This window comes from Ricinus communis, chromosome 8, assembly GCF_019578655.1.
Source record: "Ricinus communis isolate WT05 ecotype wild-type chromosome 8, ASM1957865v1, whole genome shotgun sequence".
Taxonomy (NCBI): domain Eukaryota; kingdom Viridiplantae; phylum Streptophyta; class Magnoliopsida; order Malpighiales; family Euphorbiaceae; genus Ricinus; species Ricinus communis.
This window is the reverse complement of record NC_063263.1, coordinates 4,944,811-4,964,739: the sequence shown is the minus strand read 5'-3', so window position 1 is coordinate 4,964,739 and position 19,929 is coordinate 4,944,811. Positions and strand designations below refer to the sequence as shown.

Sequence of the window (19,929 nt, the reverse complement as noted above, 5' to 3'; positions counted from 1 at the left end):
ATTCTTTTAACTTTAGTTCAGCCAACTTGAGGATATTTACAAATAAGGCTCAGCTGCTATAGTATAGCAAATATTAAGGAGCAAATTTCAATTATTCCATAGTATTTGAAGATCTCAACGGTAACTTTAGAATTTAAAATGTCTATGGAAGAAGACTCCAACGTTTACATTTCAAAACAGTAACATAGAGTTTAGATTTCTTCTTCTTCTTCTTCCTCCTCTTCCTCTTCTTCCTCTTCCTCTCTTCCTCTTCTTCTGCTTCCTCTTCCTCTTCCTCTTCCTCTTCTTCTGCTTCCTCTTCCTCTTCTTTTTCTTCTTCTTCCACTTTCCTCTTCTTTATTGAGAATAACACAATTGGCATTTTGTATCAGAATTATAGGGACCTGTTCTCTGTTTTCTCTATTTTTAACGGGTTTTTGAGTGGGAGAGACGTAACAATTTTGGACGGAAAGCAAAGAATTTTGGTACAGGTTTGGAGATTTACAATTCTTTGAATTGATTTCATGGTTTGTGACTCAAATCCATGGCTAATTCCATCTAGGTTTCTAGATCTAGTTGGATATTTGTTGGTTCTTAGTTGCCATTGATTTGTGTTTCTTAATCTTGCTCCAAATTTCAAATAGTTAAACATGTCGAATGTTTTGTACCTAAGATCGGAGGTGAATGGCACAGAGATTAGAATCATCTGTGAATGGGATTGAGCCATGGGATTTTCTTGTCTTCTTTATTGTGTTTTTTCAATTGTTCAATTTCTTTTCTGTATACATACTTTTATGTCTCATGAACAAATATGTGTGTTTCAGGTTTTCAGAAAGAAAAAGAAAAAAAAATGAATTATACTATGAAGCAATTTACTGTGAACTTCTTATTGCATATGTATGCTGAACAAATTTTAGCATTTCCTTATTTAATTACAAAGTGTGGCTCCCGTGTTTATACCACAAATATGTTTTATTAGTTTTGGCTATATACATCATGGGTTTTGGTTATATTGATCTCAAGGTGGGAAAGATTAGCCATTAATACATAAATTTAGAGCTCCCAACTTGCTTTTGCAGTTGTTCTGTTACAATATACCATATAGTGTCATTTATTGTATTTTTAAGAAATCCAAATTATTTCATGAACCAATTAGTCTCAGGAAATGCTTCTTTCCTATCCTTATTATTTGGAGAATTGGTCTCAGGAAATGCTTCTTTCCCATCAATAATCGGTTGGCTGTATATGCTTTTTTTTTTTTTTACATAACTGGATATTGTAAAATACTGTTGATATATATATGGTAATGGTCTGTTCTTTTTGTGAAAACTTAAATTTTTGAGAACTTAAAATCTTAGTACTCATAATTCTCAAACTTTATAATTTATCCGTAAAAATCTAAAGTTCATTGTTCTCGATATATGTGTTTTGAAAATTTATTTTTCATATTTAAAACTTCACTTATCTTTTTATATTAGAACTCACATAGAAATTTTATTATAAATTAAAATGATTGATTTATATTTTTTTTGAATTTAATTTACATATATGTTAATATTATGAAATCTGCTAATATGATTTTAATTTTTAATTATTAAGTTTTATGTAGACGCCGGGACAAAGATACGATGTTTGAACAAGGAGCGGCTTCTACAGTAGCAGCACTCTAAGATATGGAGGTACATGAATAAATTGAATTATATATCGAAATAGAGCGGGAAATGATTGATAACATATATATAAAGAGTTGGAACTAATTACATGAGGCACTTTTAGTTGTTTGGCTATGGAGTTGTAAAAACTCCAAAATTAGACGTGTTTGGTTCAGAGAAATTCTAAGATGGGTGACCTTCTAAGAAGTTCTCGAACCCGTCAAAAGGACAAAACTGTGAGGCAAGTGGAGGCCAAAGCGGACAATATCTCATGCATTCTGATTCCACGTCGTTATATTTTATTTCTTCAAAAAATATGAAATACTCATATTATAAATCACAATTGAAGTAAAAGTAAAAAATTTAAAATAAGAAGTAAGAAAAATGATTTCTTTCATTAAAATAAGAATGTTTTATTATTAGAAATTAAAACTAAGAATTTCAATTTAAATATATAACTTTAAATCTTATCTTTTCTGAATTTATAGTAATATTTACTTAAAAGCTAAAAATTATTTAGATATTATCTTTCTCGCATATCTAAACTTATTTTTCTCAAATTTAAATTCATTGTCTTCAAATTTAAAAAAAAATAGATTTTTATGAATTTCTTACAACTTTTAATTCAATTATTTTTCTCTTATTAAAGGAACGTACCCTAATTAAAAATTTAATGGCTAGATTGGATTTTGAAACTAAAATCACTAAATTAATTAATCAAAATTTTCTTTTCTAGATTAGATAAAGTCGAACAACTTTGTTCAATGGCGTGCAGTTTTGCTTCAAAGTAGACGACTTTGTATAGCACAAATGTCAAGCAGCTCTAGGATAAAGGTGCATGGTGTAAGTAGGGTCTAGATCTATTTAGAAGCTACTAAAAGTATAGAGTCATAAGTTTAGGATAAGTGTCTAAAGTCTCAAATAATGTTCTAGGAAAGGGTAGAGTCGGCTATGTCATTCTAGAAAGGGTCTACGTATCCACTTTTAGGGTCTTAAGGTCTAGGAAGTCTTAAGGTCTAGGATCTACAAGGGTATTTAAAGCTGGTGGAAGGATTTTAGGTCTAGTTGAGTATAAAAAAGTCAAGGTTTAGTAGGATACACATAGGATATAATAACGGTTTAGGTCCATTAAGGAACTTGTAGGGGGCGTATAAAGAGTAATCCAATCCTAAAAACCTTTAGGGTGCATGTAGGGTTTAGGATAGGTCTAGTAGGCCATATAGAATGTTGGGCGTCTAAGAAAATCGTTTAGGCTCTAGGAAGGATAGTCCAATCTTAGAAGGGTTTATCTCTAATTCTAAGATAGTCAAAGAATATGGTTAAGATCTAGAGTCAATATAGAGTCTTGATGGAAGGTGTACTAGGTCAAAGGTATCAAATAAGAATACTATCTATATATAGGAAAAGGTAGGGTCCTATATCTAAGAAAAGGTAGGGTCGTTTTATTTTAGGAAGTGTATATGATAGTTAGTGTTTAGTTATAGGTAGTCTAGGGTCTACGAGGGTATAAATGTGTAAGGTGCATGGACAAGTCAAATAATTAATATAGTAGTGTGTGGTGTGCATGGTGCATACCCATCTAATGTAAATGGGGATGTTGCGGTAGAAAATTGAGGCATGGTGCATCAACTAATTAATTTTAATTGTTTAGGGATGGTGAGGTAGGATTGACAATTTAGGTTGTTGTATCACAAACATACTACTATGTCAATATAATGGGACTAAATCTTAAACCATAATCTTTATACAATAATGGCACATATGTAAACCATTTTTCAATCATTCAAATTTAGGATATTAATTCTATTCTTACATAACTTAGGATATTTTAAATGCTAAAATTACTTAAATATTCTTTAAAAAAAATACAAGTAGGGTTAAATTGAAAAAAACTAGTCGAAAACTTAACCAGTAACACTAGAATCTAACTCAATAGCCACAATGCTATCACGAGCAATTAAAGCACTCTCGGGATATTTGAATTTATCTCATCTAGCTATTGTTGTAGTTTTAATTTATAACAAAAGAATCAAATTCCTCACTTCAAGCTGTTAGAATACTATTGAACTAACATACAATCGACTTTCATATAACTATTTGGTATATAAAATTATTAAACATTAGAATTATTAATTTATTAAGTTCACAAACTATAAAATAATTTAAGATTAAAAGTAATATATAAATTTAAATGTAATATAAAATAAAAAGTTACTATAAAAATTCAAATAGTTAATTTTCAATCAAACAAGTAATTTCATAAAAAAAAAAAAGTTTTAATGTTTCATAATATATGCACTTTTCTTTAATAGAAAACAAAATTTTCATTTACCTATTTTCTTTTGATGGAACTTATGTGAAATTTTTTTGTGCTTTACTTTTAAAAAAGTTTATAAATGCTTTACTTTTAAGCATTCAAATAACAAACACTTTAAAAACTTCATTTCATTTTATAAATGAATTTATATATTGTATGTTAAATAATAAATGCACTTCAAATAATATTGTATTTTGAATAATTAAGAATAATAAAAAAATTACAGAGATAGAAGATATGATAGAAAATTGGGAGAAAAATTAAATAAAATAAATCTCACGAAATATATTGTCTTACTAATAAGAATTTCATTCTAAAATTTTACATATTCTATTTGTGAATTTAATTTAGTTATGATAAATCTTATGGATATAATGAGTTAAAAATCTAAATAAACTTTACTTTCAATCAAACAGATGAACTTTAGATTTGAAAATAAATTCTACAAAAGTGTTCATTTCAACAACAAATATACTAAAAATAAAAAATTAAAAGAAATAGCTTTAAAATAAAATTTAGAAACCTTAATTACCACTGATATCAGGGAAGTGAGAAGGAGAGAGGGAAGGCTATAAGATGGAGTGAGAAGGAGGAGAAGAGATGGAGAGGTAAAGAGGGGGAGGAGGGTAGAAACTGTTGCGGTATTCTACCTAAGATTTAGCGATGGATACAATCTGTTGCAAAATTTTAGGTTTAATAAACACGTCATTTTATTTTAATAATTGAGGGATTGATACACATTGTCACTATAAGTTTTCATTATTTGACTATACACGAAAACGATAATGCATCAAGTAATGCAAGTTAACAATGATAAACATCGTCGCTATCTTTATAATTTAGAGACAGTTGTTATGTCATTATTAAATACCTCACTTAATGAAGGCATCAGTCGTCACTAAATGCAAGCACCAAAAGCTCTCGCTACGTTCCTGTGAAAACTTAGTGATGGATGAGGGAATAGTCATTAAAAGTCGCTATATCGTTACTAAATTTAGTGCCAACAATTCACGCTTTATTTAGCATCGGTTGTTCAACTGTTGGTAACTGGTCATCGCTAAGCCATCATTAAAGCGTTGCACTTTTCTTCCAACCCTATTTTATCGATGCACTGTCATTGGTTAGTGACAAACTTTGTATGTCACTATCTGACGTCACTAAGGATGATTTTCCTTGTAGTGCTAGGCGAGGGATATAAACCACAACAAATAGGAGATCCACTCATATATAAATTATATTTTATACTTTGCTATTAGATAATTAATACATACTTCATTATTTAAAACTAATAAATATATATTAATCATCTATCAGTTTGATGTAGCGGAGACATGTATTAGTTTTAAGAAAATATTTTTCAGTTGAATCCCATGATATTCATTAAAACTTGAATAAAAAGCTTTTTGAATTATCTTGCAACATGTCGTATCAAAAATTCAATGATTGTATGTTTGTGTATACTTGATGGCATGGCATTGTTTGGCCTCTATTCCAAATAATGGAGAATTCAACAAATGAATTGAAGCCAAATAATAATAATTATATTAAGAGCATTTTTGGTTTGGATGATTAATGCAACTGCTTTTTGATAGGTGATAATTGATAAATTAAATTGTTTGATAAAATTTTATTAATTGTTATTGTTATTATTATTAGTATGTTAAATTAACATTGAAAGTATATTTTATTTACATATATATTTATTTTATTAATATTATTTTCAATAATATAAATTAATAAAAATAGCTTACAATAATTAAAAATATTATAATTAATTTTGTTTAAATTAATTGTACTTTTAAATTTAAAAATAATTATAAAATATAATTTAAAAGTAGAGATTAAAATTTAAATACTACTAATAAAATAATTTCTAATTTTAAAAGCCATAATTATAAATATTAAAATTACTTTACTTTTAGATATTATTTTAAAATAATAATTATTTATTATGAATTATAAAAAAATAATTATATAAGATCAACTTAAAATAAGTTAAGATTAATAATTTTTAAATAAATCAAATCAAATCAGCTATCGATTAATAAGTAAAAAAAAAATTAAAATATAATGAACATAATTAGTAGCTGGTTGAAATGATTAACTGCTGATTTTTAAATCTTACTGAATTAAAGATTCACATTTGTGTCCATACGGTGTTCATCTTTTGTTTTTTTTTTTTTTTTGTCTTTCCTTTCTTTGACTTATTATTGTCCACCATTTCAGTCTATATCCTTTATTATCACACAGACCTTTTCTCCATTTATTTATTTAGCATTAATCGTAAATTCACGTTAAGTTCAATTAGATGGTTCTGCTTATGAGAGGAAGGAGAGATGTGGTCTTATTTGGAACACACGTCATACTAGCACATTATTTTGAACATTATAAGAAATTTTTATTTGTTAAAATTCATTAATTAATATATGTTTATATGAATATAAAAACACTAGGTGATCAAATTCATATGCAATCAAATTCCTCCGCTGAAATATTTCTATACTATTTTAGGGTAATTATCCCAGCTGGTACCAATACTAGGCACTATATATACCAAGACTTTAATTTGAATCGATTTGATAACAAACGTATGTAAAATAATAGTAGTCAGACGTGGCATCGAGTAGGAATTTTCGTGTGCCACGTCAATTAATGCCCCGCCGGTAGTGTTGATGCACATGTTCAACACGGTGGTGTTTATGCCCGTGTTACTCTCTGTGGTTGTGCTCCCTAAAAGCTTCTTTTTCTTTGATGTTTGATGCATCCAACACGGCCGTGTTGGGAACACGGTCAGTGTTCAAACCAAGGCCATGTTCAGCTTTCTCATGCCCATACTTAGCTCGTTTCGGCAGCTTCTAGTTACTGATGAATTCAGGAAAGCATGGATATAAACCAAAATCTAGGCAGCATTCACTATTCTGATACAAGTGGAAAAAAGGATCTAAGAAAACCATTACCCAAAATGGGCAACACTAACTACCACTTGAAACCAACTAATTGTCATAATCGAAGTTCAAGAAGATGATAATCATAAATTCAGCCAGTGGTAAATTATGGTTAAGAAAACCATGTAACCTGTATAGTGGACAATTCTAAGCAGGGCTAGTGTTAAAAGGAGTAGTAGAAGACATCATTGTTGACACTAAGGACAATTCTAAGCAAAAGTATTAAGTAGTGCACTTTAAGTAATTACAAAATAGCAACTTGTATTAAGTGTGGAACACAAGAACATGAAAAATAATTAAATGATTTTATGGTCCTGATCAAAAAATAATGTTGACACTGAGCACAATAAACAAGCATGTGAAATCTGTCTTATGGACAACAAAAGCACCATCTATCCTAAAAGCAAAAAATAAAAGTTTCTACATATAAACAAGTTCCTAATGTATTAAACAATCATAATGCCTAGCTAAGGCTTGCTGTTGTCTACAAGACCAGCAGGCATCCAAGGCTTCTTCTTCTTTGAGGTTGCAGTCTCAACATTTTCTTTCCTCTTAGCCTTCTTAGTTGTTGCTTACACCTTATCTTTCCCATTTCCCAAACTTTCATTTGGAGTAGGATTAGATCCAGAAGCTTTCTTTGATGCTGTTGAAAGAGATGCAGATGTAGGAGCCAGAAATGGCTTGTTGCCCTTCTTGCCCTTGCCATTCTTCTTACTCGGTTGGGAGTCTTCATTCACTCCATTTGATTGAGTTGGAATATCAGCAACTCATTGATGCTTCTTGTATTTTGATGAGGTCTTTGTGTTCTGGCGGTTTGGGACAAACTTGTCCAATGAAGATTAAAATCATCTAGATCTACTAGATGACCGGGTATGTCAAACTCGGTTTGGATTGTGATGAAGGAGTTACATTTTGCACTGCATAAGTTAAAGTAAATATACATTAGGTTATTATAAATATATTTAGTTAAGTAAATGAACTTATTACCTGTGCAGTCCCAATTGGATCATTTTCTAAGTAGTGGGCATTGAGGGAGTTGGTCGATGGGTAGGGTCATTGGGGAGTTGGTCGGTAGGGTCTATCTGGTTTGCTCTTCTTTGTACCTAGTAAAACACAAAATAATAATTTCATTATATTTTAAAGAAACCTAATATACAAAAGCTTGAATTGAAATTACTCTTACTTGTAATTTTTTCATCTTGTAGATTTGGCATGACCATGGTATCTCTTATTGTGGCCTTTAGCTCCTGAATGGTGCAAGTCATCAACGAGCCTTTTTAGTTACTTTGCCCATACATCTTCTAATCTCATCTTCTTCAATCTCCTGCCTCGGGTAGCGGTAGTCTTTGTGGCTCTTGGCCAAAATTCATAGCTAGTAGTAGGGTTTAGCAAGTGGCGGTATGTTTTTAAATAAGTCGACCTTGTAATAATCATCTAGATAATTCTCGGGATTATCATGCTTATACCATATTGCATGGCGACATGGTATGCCGGTTAAATCAAACCTCCTACAAGTACATGTTTTGTCCTTAATGTCAAGACCAACCACAGAAACTATGAGTTCTTTTCATAGCATCTCTCTTTTTGTGAATTCTTTTCATTAACTTTATCCTAATGATCTCATTCATTGTTATAACTCCTTTAGTCCTTGACTCTAGAATGAAGCTTTTAAAACATTCACAAAGATTGTTTAATAACATGTCACATTTAGGGGTTGTCCTAAAATGTGACTTAGACCAATGGTGGGGGGGTATATTGTTCATGTAATTATGGCCATCTGTAGAAATTTTTGCAATTTCATCCATGATTTTCTGGAACATTGGCACATAACTAGCCCTAGCAGCCCCCCAAACTAACTCTTTTAGTCCTAATGTATTAAAATTTTTCTTCAAATTATTGTGGACATATCTAACACAAAATCTGTGTTCTTCATTGGAAAACATCTCTTCAATTGCAGGAATTAAACCCTAATTAAGCATAAAAAATAATAAACCACAATTAACAACTCCAACAAATATTAGTTCACATATATACTAAAAAAATATTAAAATAAAAGGATTAGAACCTTGTACCTTATACATCACTCACGAAGGTCCGGTGGTATTTGTTGTTGAGTTCAGTGCTATTAGGTCTAGAAACCATTTTGATTATCCTTGTTCTCCTTTTGAACAACTGCCCAAACAGCTGGATATATCTGATCGTTGGCATCAAGCGCCACATTTGTTAGTTCGCCCACCATAAATCCCCATCGGCCGGCAGCCATCGATTGATATTAAAGGTCGCAGTACTTGAATCCATCCTTAGGGGCAAAGCGGATATATAAACCCTTGAACACTTGTTCCTCCAAATGTAGCACAATTGTGGACCCAGGATTACTCCTTAGCAACTCAAGTTTGTAATCATGCAGTCTACCCAATTGCTCTCTTTCATCGCCATCAATGAACTTCAGAGCAATGTTCCTAGCCCTCCAAGCCTTTAGTTTGAGACATCGCCATATCCCATCCCTTGTTTGAATAATACATTGAATTGCCTAACTTGGATCAGCCCTAAACCTTTCCACATACTTCATGGTAATGTAGTTAGCATTAACATGTCTGTTATAGTGCTCTTTATTGCAACTGTGATCAAACTTTGCAGACTTGATTTGCACAGTGTTCTTATCATTTGTCTTCAAGTAAGCCCAAATAAAAAATCCACATCCCTTTTTGCACTTTGCTTTATATTTTATTTTTGTATTTGGACCAAAAATTACTTGATTTCTCCTTATTGAGTAGTTATTTACTGCATCTTTAAACTGCCTAAAAGTACTAAACAGCATGCTTATCTTCAAATTAGGGTTGGCCATATATGTCTCCTCATTACAAATTGGCCATTTTATCTTCCTCGAATCAATATCACTTTCATCAGATGAAGAGCATGACCTAAGCTCATCATTTGGTGCATAAACAATCTCATCTAAACCATCACCTCCAATTATTTTTTCATTAACCCTTATTCTATCCCTTTCTAACTCCATATCAACAAATTTTTCAAATAAATCATCATCATCTTCATCATGCCGGTCATAATCGGAATCAACAAATTCGAGGTCCTCCATCACCTCTTGTCAAACTCCTCACTATCATCATTCCGGCGACCATCTTGTTCAATTTGTATCTCTTACAAGCTAGTGCCATCACTACTTAGCATTCTCACTTCTCGGATGATTCAATATTATCGGCATGCACAATATTCTCGGTTGGTTCTAAATTATCTTGTTGCATATTTACCTTATCCTAGCATAAACATGAATCACTCTTGACTCTTGGCAGCAAGACATCTGATACTATCCATCATTATGCTTTCGAACCATCATGTCACTTTTCTTTGGATGCTTCCAAAACATAGAAAATGATGCAGTGCAGACAATTCTCGGCGTTGCATCTATCTACAATCTTGACATCATAGTGAACAAAATCTATGCTCTGACATCTACAATTTTTGGCTACCCACCATCTACTACAAAATAATGCCATTCTATCTTTGAAATACTTTGTATAGGGCATATGGTAAAATGGATAAAAAATCAATGTCATTATATTACAATCACTCGATACAGTGAAATCAATAAGGAAAGGGTTTCATTGTATTGGTGATATAAAAATAACATTGAATTTTTATCCGATACTGTCGAAAATGTGAGATAATTCATGGAAGGAGATAAAGATCATTGAATCATGCTAGTGATGGCACTAGGAAGAGATACAAATTGAACAAGAATTTGTTGATTGATTATGATTTATTTGAAAATTTGTTGATATGGAGTTGAAAAGGATAAAAACAGGGTTAATGAAGTTATGCGCAGTGATGAGCTTAGGTCATGCTCTTCATCGATGAAAGTATGATTCGAGGAAGACAAAATGAGGAGAATATGGCCAACCCTGAAGATAGGCATAATGTTTAGTACTTTTAGGCGCTTTAAAGATGTAGTAAAGAACTACTCAATAAGGAGAATCAAGTAATTTTGGTCCAAATACAAAAACAAAATGTAAAAGGGATGTGGATTTTTGATGATGGACAAATCAAGTCTGCAGTTTGATCAGATGTTAATGCGCGAAGCGCAATTCAATGTATTATTCAAATGGCTGATGTCTCTAGTAGACCGCATGATTACAAACTTGAGTGTCTAAGGAGTAATCCCGGGTCCACAATTGTGCTACATTTGGAGGAACAAGTGTTCAAGGGTTTATATGTCCGCTTACCTAAATGATGGATTCAAGTATTGCAAACCTTTAATATCAATTGATGGGATTTATGTGTATTGTTCAAAAGGAGAACAAGGATAATCGAAATGGTTCTGACGAACTCAATCGACTTTGTGAGTGACAAATGTAAGGTACAAGGTTCTAATCCTTTATTTTAATATTTTTTAGTATATGTGAACTAATATATGTTGGAGTTGTTAATTGTGGTTTATTATTTTTATGCTTAATTAGGGTTTAATCAAGAGATGTATGATTTTATGTTAGACATGTCCACAATAATTTGAAGAAAAATTTTAATACATTAGAACTAAAAGAGTTAGTTATGTGCCAATGTTCCGAAATCATGGATGAAATTGCAAAATTTCTACAGATGGCCATAATTATTATTCAAGTCACATTTTAGGACAACCCCTAAATGTGACATGTTATTAAACAATCTTGTGAATGTTTTAAAAGCTTCATTCTAGAGTCAAGGACTAAAGGAGTTATAACAATGAATGAGATCATTAGGATAAAGTTAATGAAAAGAATTCTTATAGCTGTTAGAGAAGTCTGAGGGGGGTGGTTTGGTTGACATTGGACAAACACTTGGGAGGTTTGGCATCATGCGTCGGTATAAGCATGATAATCCTGGCTCCAAAGAGGAGATTGTAAGAAGATGAGATTAGAAGAAGATGGCGGGCAAAGTAACTAAAAAGGCTCGATGACTTGCACCATTTGTGGAGCTAAAGGCCACAATAAGAGATACCATGGTCGTACTTAAGATGAAAAAATTACAAGTAAGAGTAATTTCAATTCATTAGGTTTCTTTAAAATATAATGAAATTATTATTTTCAGGCGCATCGACCAACTCCCCAATGCCCACTACTTAGAAAATGATTCATTTACTTAACTAAATATATTTATAATAACCTAATGTATATTTACTTTAACTTATGCAGTGCAAATGTAACTCCTTCCTGATTAGATCTAGATGATTTTAATCTTCATTGGACAAGTTTATCCTAAACTCGGTGAACACAAAGACCTCATCAAAATACAAGAAGCATGCAGTTGAAGAACAAGGGCAACAAGCCATTTCTAGCTCCTACATCTCTTCAACAAAGATCAAAGAAAGCTTCTAGATCTAATCCTACTCCAAATGAAAGTTCGGGAAGCAAGAGGAAAGAAAATGTTGAGACTGCAACCTCAAAGAAGAAGAAGTTTTGGATGCCTGTCTTAGACAACGAAGCCTTAGCTAGACATTATGATTGTTTAATACATTAGGAACTTGTTTATATGTAAGAACTTTTATTTTTTGCTTTTAGGACAAATGGTGCTTTTGTGGTCCATAAGACAGATTTCACATGCTTGTTTATTGTGCTCAGTGTCAACATTATTTTTTGATCAGGACCATAAAATCATTTAATTATTTTATCATGTTCTTGTGTTCCATACTTAATACAAGTTGCTATTTTGTAATTACTTAAAGTGCACTACTTAAAATACTTTTGCTTAGAATTGTCCTTAGTGTCAATAATGATGCCTTCTACTAGTAGTCCTTTTAACACTAGCCCTGCTTAGAATTGTCCACCATACAGGTTACATGGTTTTCTTAACCATAATTTACCACTGGCTGAATTTATGATTATTCTCTTCTTGAATTTCGATTATGACAATTAGTTGGTTTCAAGTGGTAGTTAGTGTTGCCCATTTTGGGTAATGGTTTTCTTAGATCCTTTTTTTCACCTGTATCAGAATAATGAATGCTGCCTAGATTTTGGTTTATATTCATCCTTTCTTGAATTCATCAGTAACTAGAAGCTGCCGAAACGAGCTAAGTATGGGCATGAGAAAGCTGAACATGGCCGTGTTGGTTTCAACACTGACCATGTTCCCAACACGGCCATGTTGGATACATCAAACATCAAAGAAAAAGAAGCTTTTAGGGAGCACGACCACAGAGAGTAACACGGGCATAAACACTAGCCCGTGTTGGGAACACAGGCATCAACACGACCGTGTTGGCGTCGACAGGGGCATTAATTGACGTGGCACACGAGCGGCGGCAAGATCAAATTTGACTCTTGGTACTAAATTGATATATTTTTACGTACGTTTGTTATCAAATCGATTCAAATTAAAGTCTTGGTACTAAATTGATATATAATGCCTAGTATTGATACCAGTTGGGATAATTACCCGTTATTTTGATAAGAGATCTTTATATTTTAATATATGATTTTATACTTATAATGTAGTTTTTTTTTTAATTTAATAATTTCAAAGAAATTTCTTTATTAAATCTATTTGCATATTTATTATATTTATCAAATCATAAAACCTATATAAATTACTTAAATTTATAAGAATAATTGCAACAATATGAAATAGTAATTACTATATAAATATCTTCCAAAATTTATAATTTTTTAGTAATTACTAAAATTAATGGTAATCAGTAAAAGTAAATAGAAATTGGCCTAAACAGGAATTTAAATATAAATATATAATATATAATAAGTAGTAATACTAAATAATTCAATTAAATTTAGTGAATATATAATAAGGTAAGTATTCATTAAAAAATTAATAATTGTAACTATTAATTTTGAATATTTTATATGATATATTAAAAATATAAATGTAAAAAAAAAACTTCTTAGAGAAATTCGCAGATGTGGGAGCTTACATATTATTATAAAAATAAGGCCATTCAATATAATAAAAGAAAGTATTAATTAGTAAAATCTCAGGGGAAATGTTAATTATCCTTTTAACTTTAGTTCAGCCAATTTCAGGATATTTTTGTCCTTTATTTTTAATTTGACAACAAAGATAATGAAAAACAAGGGTTAGCTAGTATAGTATAGCAAATATTAAGGAGCAAATTGAATGATCCCTAGTATTTGAAGATCTCAACGATAACTCAGAATTTAAAATGTCTATAAAAGACAATCCCAATGTTAACATCTCAAAACGGTAACATAGAGTCTAGATTCTTTTCTTTCTTATGATTTCTGAGTTTCCTTCTGGTTCTGATTTCAATTTTTTTTTTCTTCTTCTTCTTCTTTTATAGTGTTTTCCATTTTCCAAACAGTTCAAAAATCCATAGTCATCTTTATTGAGAAGTTGGCATTTTGTATCAGAATTATAGGGACCTGTTCTCTGTTTTCCCTATTTTTGACGGGTTCTTACTTGACCTGATGGTTTGTGACTCAAATCCATGGTTAGTTCCCATCTACAATTTCTAGATCCAATTGGATGTTTGTACTAATGATGCCTGTGAAAAATAAAGATTCATGGTAAACAAACTTTGTTTCTTAGTTGTCATTGATTTGTGTTTCTCAATCTTACTTCAAGTTTCCAATAGTTAAATATGTTGAAAAAGTAGGCAATCTGTTTTTGTACCTGAGATCAAAGATGAATGGCATGAAGATTAGATTCATCGAGCCATGGGATTTGCCTATGCTGTTAATTTATTTTCTTGTCTTCTCTTTCTTTTGTTTTTTCAATTGTTCAATTCCTTCTCTGTCTGCATACTTGTTGCTGGGTGCAACATTTGTTGATGGCAAAAACAATGATCAATAATGGTTATTTGGCCATATCACCAAAATACTTCATCCATTTTTATGACATTACAAATCTTAGTTTCAGGTCTTAGAAAGAAAAAAATGAACTTGAATTATAGTTTTTTTTTTTTGTTTTTTGTTTTTTGAGGAAAGAACTTGAATTATGTTGGATTATTATACTATGAAGCAATTTAAGAACTTGTTGTTGCACGTATCCTGAACAAATTTTAGCATTCCCTTGTTTAATCATTAATACTTAAATATAGAGCTCCAAGCTTGCCTTTGTAGTTGTTCTGGAACAATATTGTCATTATTGTGTTCATAAGAAATCATTACTCGTTTCATATCTCCGGAAATGTTTCTCTCCTATCCATTTTATTTGGAGATCAATTGGTCTCGGGAAATGCTTCTTTTCTAGTCCTTTTATTTGGACTATCGTAGTTGGTTGGGTATATATGGCTCTTTTTTCTTACATCTAACTGTCTTATATAAAATGTTGTTGATATATGCGTGATAATGATTTTTTATTTTTTTGGAAATTTAAATTTTTGAGAATTAAAGTTTATAATTCATTAAAAGTTTAAATTTAAAGTTTATTGTTCTTGATAGGCGGGTGTTAAAAATTTATTCTTCATCTTTGAAATTTCATTATTGTTTTTATATTAGGAATTACACATAAATTTTAGTTTAAATTAGAATGACTATTTTCTATTTTTTAAAATTTAATTTACATATTTTTATATTATGAAATCTGCTAATATGCTTTTTTTAGCTTTTAATTATTAAATTTTATTTCTTCAAAGATATTAAATATTCATGTTATAAATTTTATTTCTGCTAATATGGTCTTTTTCTTGTCTAGTTTTCTTCATTTTCTATTTGAGTTGTCTTTGAAGTTTAAGATCATGGCAAATTTTTAGTCCTTTTTTCTGGGTAAGGCTAACTAATTTGCCATAAGTATAGAGATTATAAGGGATTTGACCATTATGAGCTTCTCTGATAGTATTCCTAACTCTTTCGTCTAGTATTTTAGGTAAACCAACTAAGAATATTTTTTCCAGAAAGGTTAGCTTGAGTCTTCTCTAAGCATTACTCTGGTAAGAAAAGTGTCTTTATATGGTTGAAAATTGCTTAGTTTTTTGCAGGTCAGACTGCTGAGAAGTTCAGCATTCTTATCTTTGAGATGAGATGGGTCTCCTATGAAATGGAGGGAAATTGTAAGAATTAAGGTTGACAAAGCATCCTCAATAGGATTTCCTAGCTCATCTAAGATGGGGGTTCCTTCTATTATGGTTTGGATAGCACCTAGGATTTGCAGCTGCTGTGTTTGGGTGAGATGGTAAATCCCATCATTCTTTAAGCTCGCCTGAAAAATCGGCTATAAGGAGCTCAGTTATAGCTCTATCAGAGGTACCACTTTGGATTTTGTAGGCATTTGCTGCCATGGTCATCTGTTGTAAGAGACTAAGAACATTGTACTCAGACATTTCATCTATATTCCATTCATAGACGGAGGATGCATTGAACCTAGATTAAGTAAGGACATTATTTTTGTTTTCTATACTTAAATCAGGGGGCAATATTCCTAGGAGTATGCCAAGTTAATCTAGGGGCTTGCCATCCCAATCTACTGATTTGGGAGGGTTTTTCAGTGACACTTTCTAGTTTCTGAATCATTAGATTCATTGCTTTGTGCTTGTTCTATAGCACTGATATTTCTATTACTTTGAGGAGTATCTGGTATTAGGTTTTTTGAAGACTCAGAAGTGGATACTTTGCGAAGCTATTCTCTAACTACTCTAGCAGACTCAGTTTGCTTGTGGAATTGGTCTTGACTAGGCTTTGAAATCTGGTAGGGTTTAAAGACGGGATTTTTGAGCTTTTCTGTTTGACTTACCTCTCTTGAATGACCAGTATTGGAGATTACAGAGATTAAGACTGTAGTAGGTTTCTGAATATGGCTTTCTATCCTAACCAACTATTTTTCTATTTTGTTAAAATAGGTATTTGAAAAATTGTTATGTTGAATAATATTCTTGATATTTTTCTCAAACTCCTCTCTTACTAATTTGTAAGGTGCGGCTTCGATTTTGTTTTATCCATAAGGAATTGTTATTTTTCTAAGAGGAGGATGTTCAAACTGGATAGATTGGTTTTCTCCGACCTTCCATTCTGGGGCTTTGTTCCTAATGGTAACTGGACTAATGAGTTTATCTTTAAAAGGATATGAGATACTATTTTCTTTGTAATAAATATGAAACCAATCAAAAGATGTGATTTGGATCTTTTTTTGCATGCAAAATTCATAGTATCTTTCTTGGATACTATCTTTTTCTTGTAAAAAATTCTTAAAAGACCAGAGCTTTTTGGAATGGTTTTTATGTAAAAAGAAATCTTCATGTAAAAACTTTTTATTAATTTGAAAATCTTTTGAAATCATGTAGATTTATGCTTCTAGATTTTGGGTTATTGCAGATGGTGATGGTAAAGAGGGGGTAGAGATGGACTCAATATCATTATCTTTCTTCGGTTTATTGTAAACAGGTCTAGGGACATTGCTTTGGTAATCAACATTTTGTAATGTAGTGGTTGAGCTTGGTAATTCTGATGTTGAAAATCTTGGTAATGTTTGTGGTGAAGTTGGTTCTTTGTAAGGGGCATAGATAACAGAAGGTATATTCAATACCCTTCCAATATCTATGGTTGAAATTGAAGAACTGTCATCAGAAAATCTAGAAGAAGTTGATTTCCTGTTGAATGTGAGCTTTACTTTCCCATCTGAAAACTGGGTTATGTTTCTGAGATTGGTGTTTGGTTCTATCTGTTTTGGTGATTCAGGTTGGGTTGCTCCTTCAAAGATCCATTCTTCTGGAAAAGTGATATTTTTCTATTGAATAGTTTTTGGAATTGTTGTGTTGGCTTTAGAAATGTCTGTTTGGAGGAATAAGGTTTCTCTTTTGGTGAGTGAAGTTTATGTTTCGACCCAAAGGCAGAAATCATGGCTTTGTAATGTATTTTGAAAATCAAAGCTATCGGGATAGATCCTTCAAGCATTTTGTAATTATGCATTTTCATCTGGAGAACAATACTATTTAAAACATTTTTGTCATTTAAAGAAATTGTAATATTTGGAAAACAATTGAAACTAATAGATCCTTTGTTAAGACTTGACTTGATAGTGCCTAATAAAGAATCATAAAAATTTGTAAACCTAGCATCTCTAAAGACTACTAAGATGGAAGTATCTAAACTTTCTTTGTTAAGGGGTTTATTCCTACTTGAACAAGGCCTATGTGGATGTATTTATAATCTTTTTCTTTATGTTTCTGGAGAGTTTTTGGATTTAGAAGATAGATTTCTTCAAAAGACTTTGAAATTTGGATATCTCTTTCTTAAGTTTTGATAGCAAAATCTATTTTGAAGATAGGAAACTTTGAAAACTCATATATTTGCTTCTTTTGAATCTTGGGTATTTCCCAATCATCAATATAGTTTGTAAAATTTTCAATAGTGATTTCCTCACTATTTACTAAACCTTTAGATCTTGAAGACTCACAGGTAGAAGAGTTTAAAGAAGAAGATGATCTACAGAAAAGTGGTTCTAAATTCATTTTAAAATAAATCAAAATAACTTTCTAAACAAACATGAACCAAGCCACCAGTTTTACTGCCCTTATATAAAAAACGGGTCTTACTACTGTGCATAAATGAACAAGTTTGTTCAACAAAGATGTGATGCAGTTTAAAATAATTTTAAAATTTCTTTTATGCAAACAACCTTCTCTTCTCAGGATCTCTGAAGGCTCTGATATCAATGCCACGAAAAACGAGAGCAAAAGATAAAGAAGAAAAGCAAACAGCAAAAGCTATTCAAAGCCCTAAAAAGGATATTATTCCCTTCTCTTCAAAGCCAATCAGAACCTAGACTGAAATCATCCAGAAAGAAATAAACAAAAGCGAAGAAGGCCCAGCCTAAAAACAATTCCAAATACAAGAATGGCTTGCACAACAACCTCCCGAGTTTTAAAAATGGTCGAAGAATATTCAAAGAAAAAATCTGTGGCTAAAGTCCAGCTAGAGATTTCTCCATAGTCATCTTCTTCATCAAACAAGGATAAAGGTATACTCTTTATTCTTGTTTCAAAACTTGAGATAGTGATTTTCTCACAAAACATATCTTGCAACTCTCAAAGCATTTCAAAGCCAAATTCACAAGAAATAGTTTTGAAGGATTCTGTGCAGGAAGCCCCTCAAAATTGGTTTCAAAAGTTTTCCCTCCATGATGGTATTTTAAACCCTAGAATAAAACAAAACCTCAGTCTTATTACTAGTCTATCCTAGAAGTAACTGGTTCTACAAAATTCAAACACTTCAAAAAACTTAAAGACCACAAAGACCCAGCTTATTCCACTTGTACCATCCAAAGAATCCTTCACCCTTCAAATTGGGGAATGGATTTATACTCGTCAAGATCTTCCCCAACCTCCCTCTAAAAAACCTATCCTTCAAGCCTCAATATAACCTTTAACCCTACATATAACATCGTATTTTTCAATAATATATCATTTATATTTATTTTTTTATGATTTGTTGAAATATTACTATTGAAGCATGTGTTTTAAATCTATTTTCTATAGAAATTGGGAACAGAAAATAGTACTTTTAGTTTTTATCTTATATATATGATTATTGATTTTTTATAGCTGGATAAATGAGATACTCATTTATGTTACCTGATTTCATACCTTGAATGTGGGATGTTATCAGATTATACCATCTTAGGACAACGCTTAGTATACATATCGCTTTTGGGGCGTATGCTAGGCGGTGCCTTTTAAGGGCTTATTGTCTACACCCGTATGACTAGTTATTTGCACTTTGGGATCTACATAGGTGAGACGTCTAAGCGCCCAAAGTTGCTAGGGATCAGTAGGATATATCTATGAGTGTATACTAGTTTCTACTAAATTATTTATTTTAATTATTTTTGCTTTCCTTTGGTATATGATATCATAATTTAAATTAGTATCGATATCTTCGGAATGGATCGAGTTTATGTAGATAGTTGAATTCAAGTTAGTAAAGAAATTGCAGATTTAGATACATATTGAACCGATTCTTAATTTAAATAGCTTTATAAGATTTTATTTGTCCAGCTATAATGTTTTTTTTATCTAATATTTATGTTTGAGATTTAAATTAAATCCTTGTTTGTTCCTCTTTGTTATTTGTTTATTATC

General features: G+C 31.3%; 1 long non-coding RNA gene across 2 annotated transcripts; it reads left to right on the top strand.

The window, feature by feature from the left end:
* Window positions 1-214: 214 nt before the first annotated feature.
* Window positions 215-17,888, top strand: LOC125370828. 2 transcript variants are annotated; one of them, XR_007216909.1, is made up of 3 exons: window positions 215-470; window positions 1,579-1,658; window positions 17,528-17,888. It is a non-coding gene; the product is annotated as an uncharacterized LOC125370828 (long non-coding RNA). The 2 variants fall into 2 exon arrangements; XR_007216908.1 differs by having other exon boundaries at window positions 17,165-17,888.
* The last annotated feature ends 2,041 nt before the right edge of the window (window positions 17,889-19,929 follow it).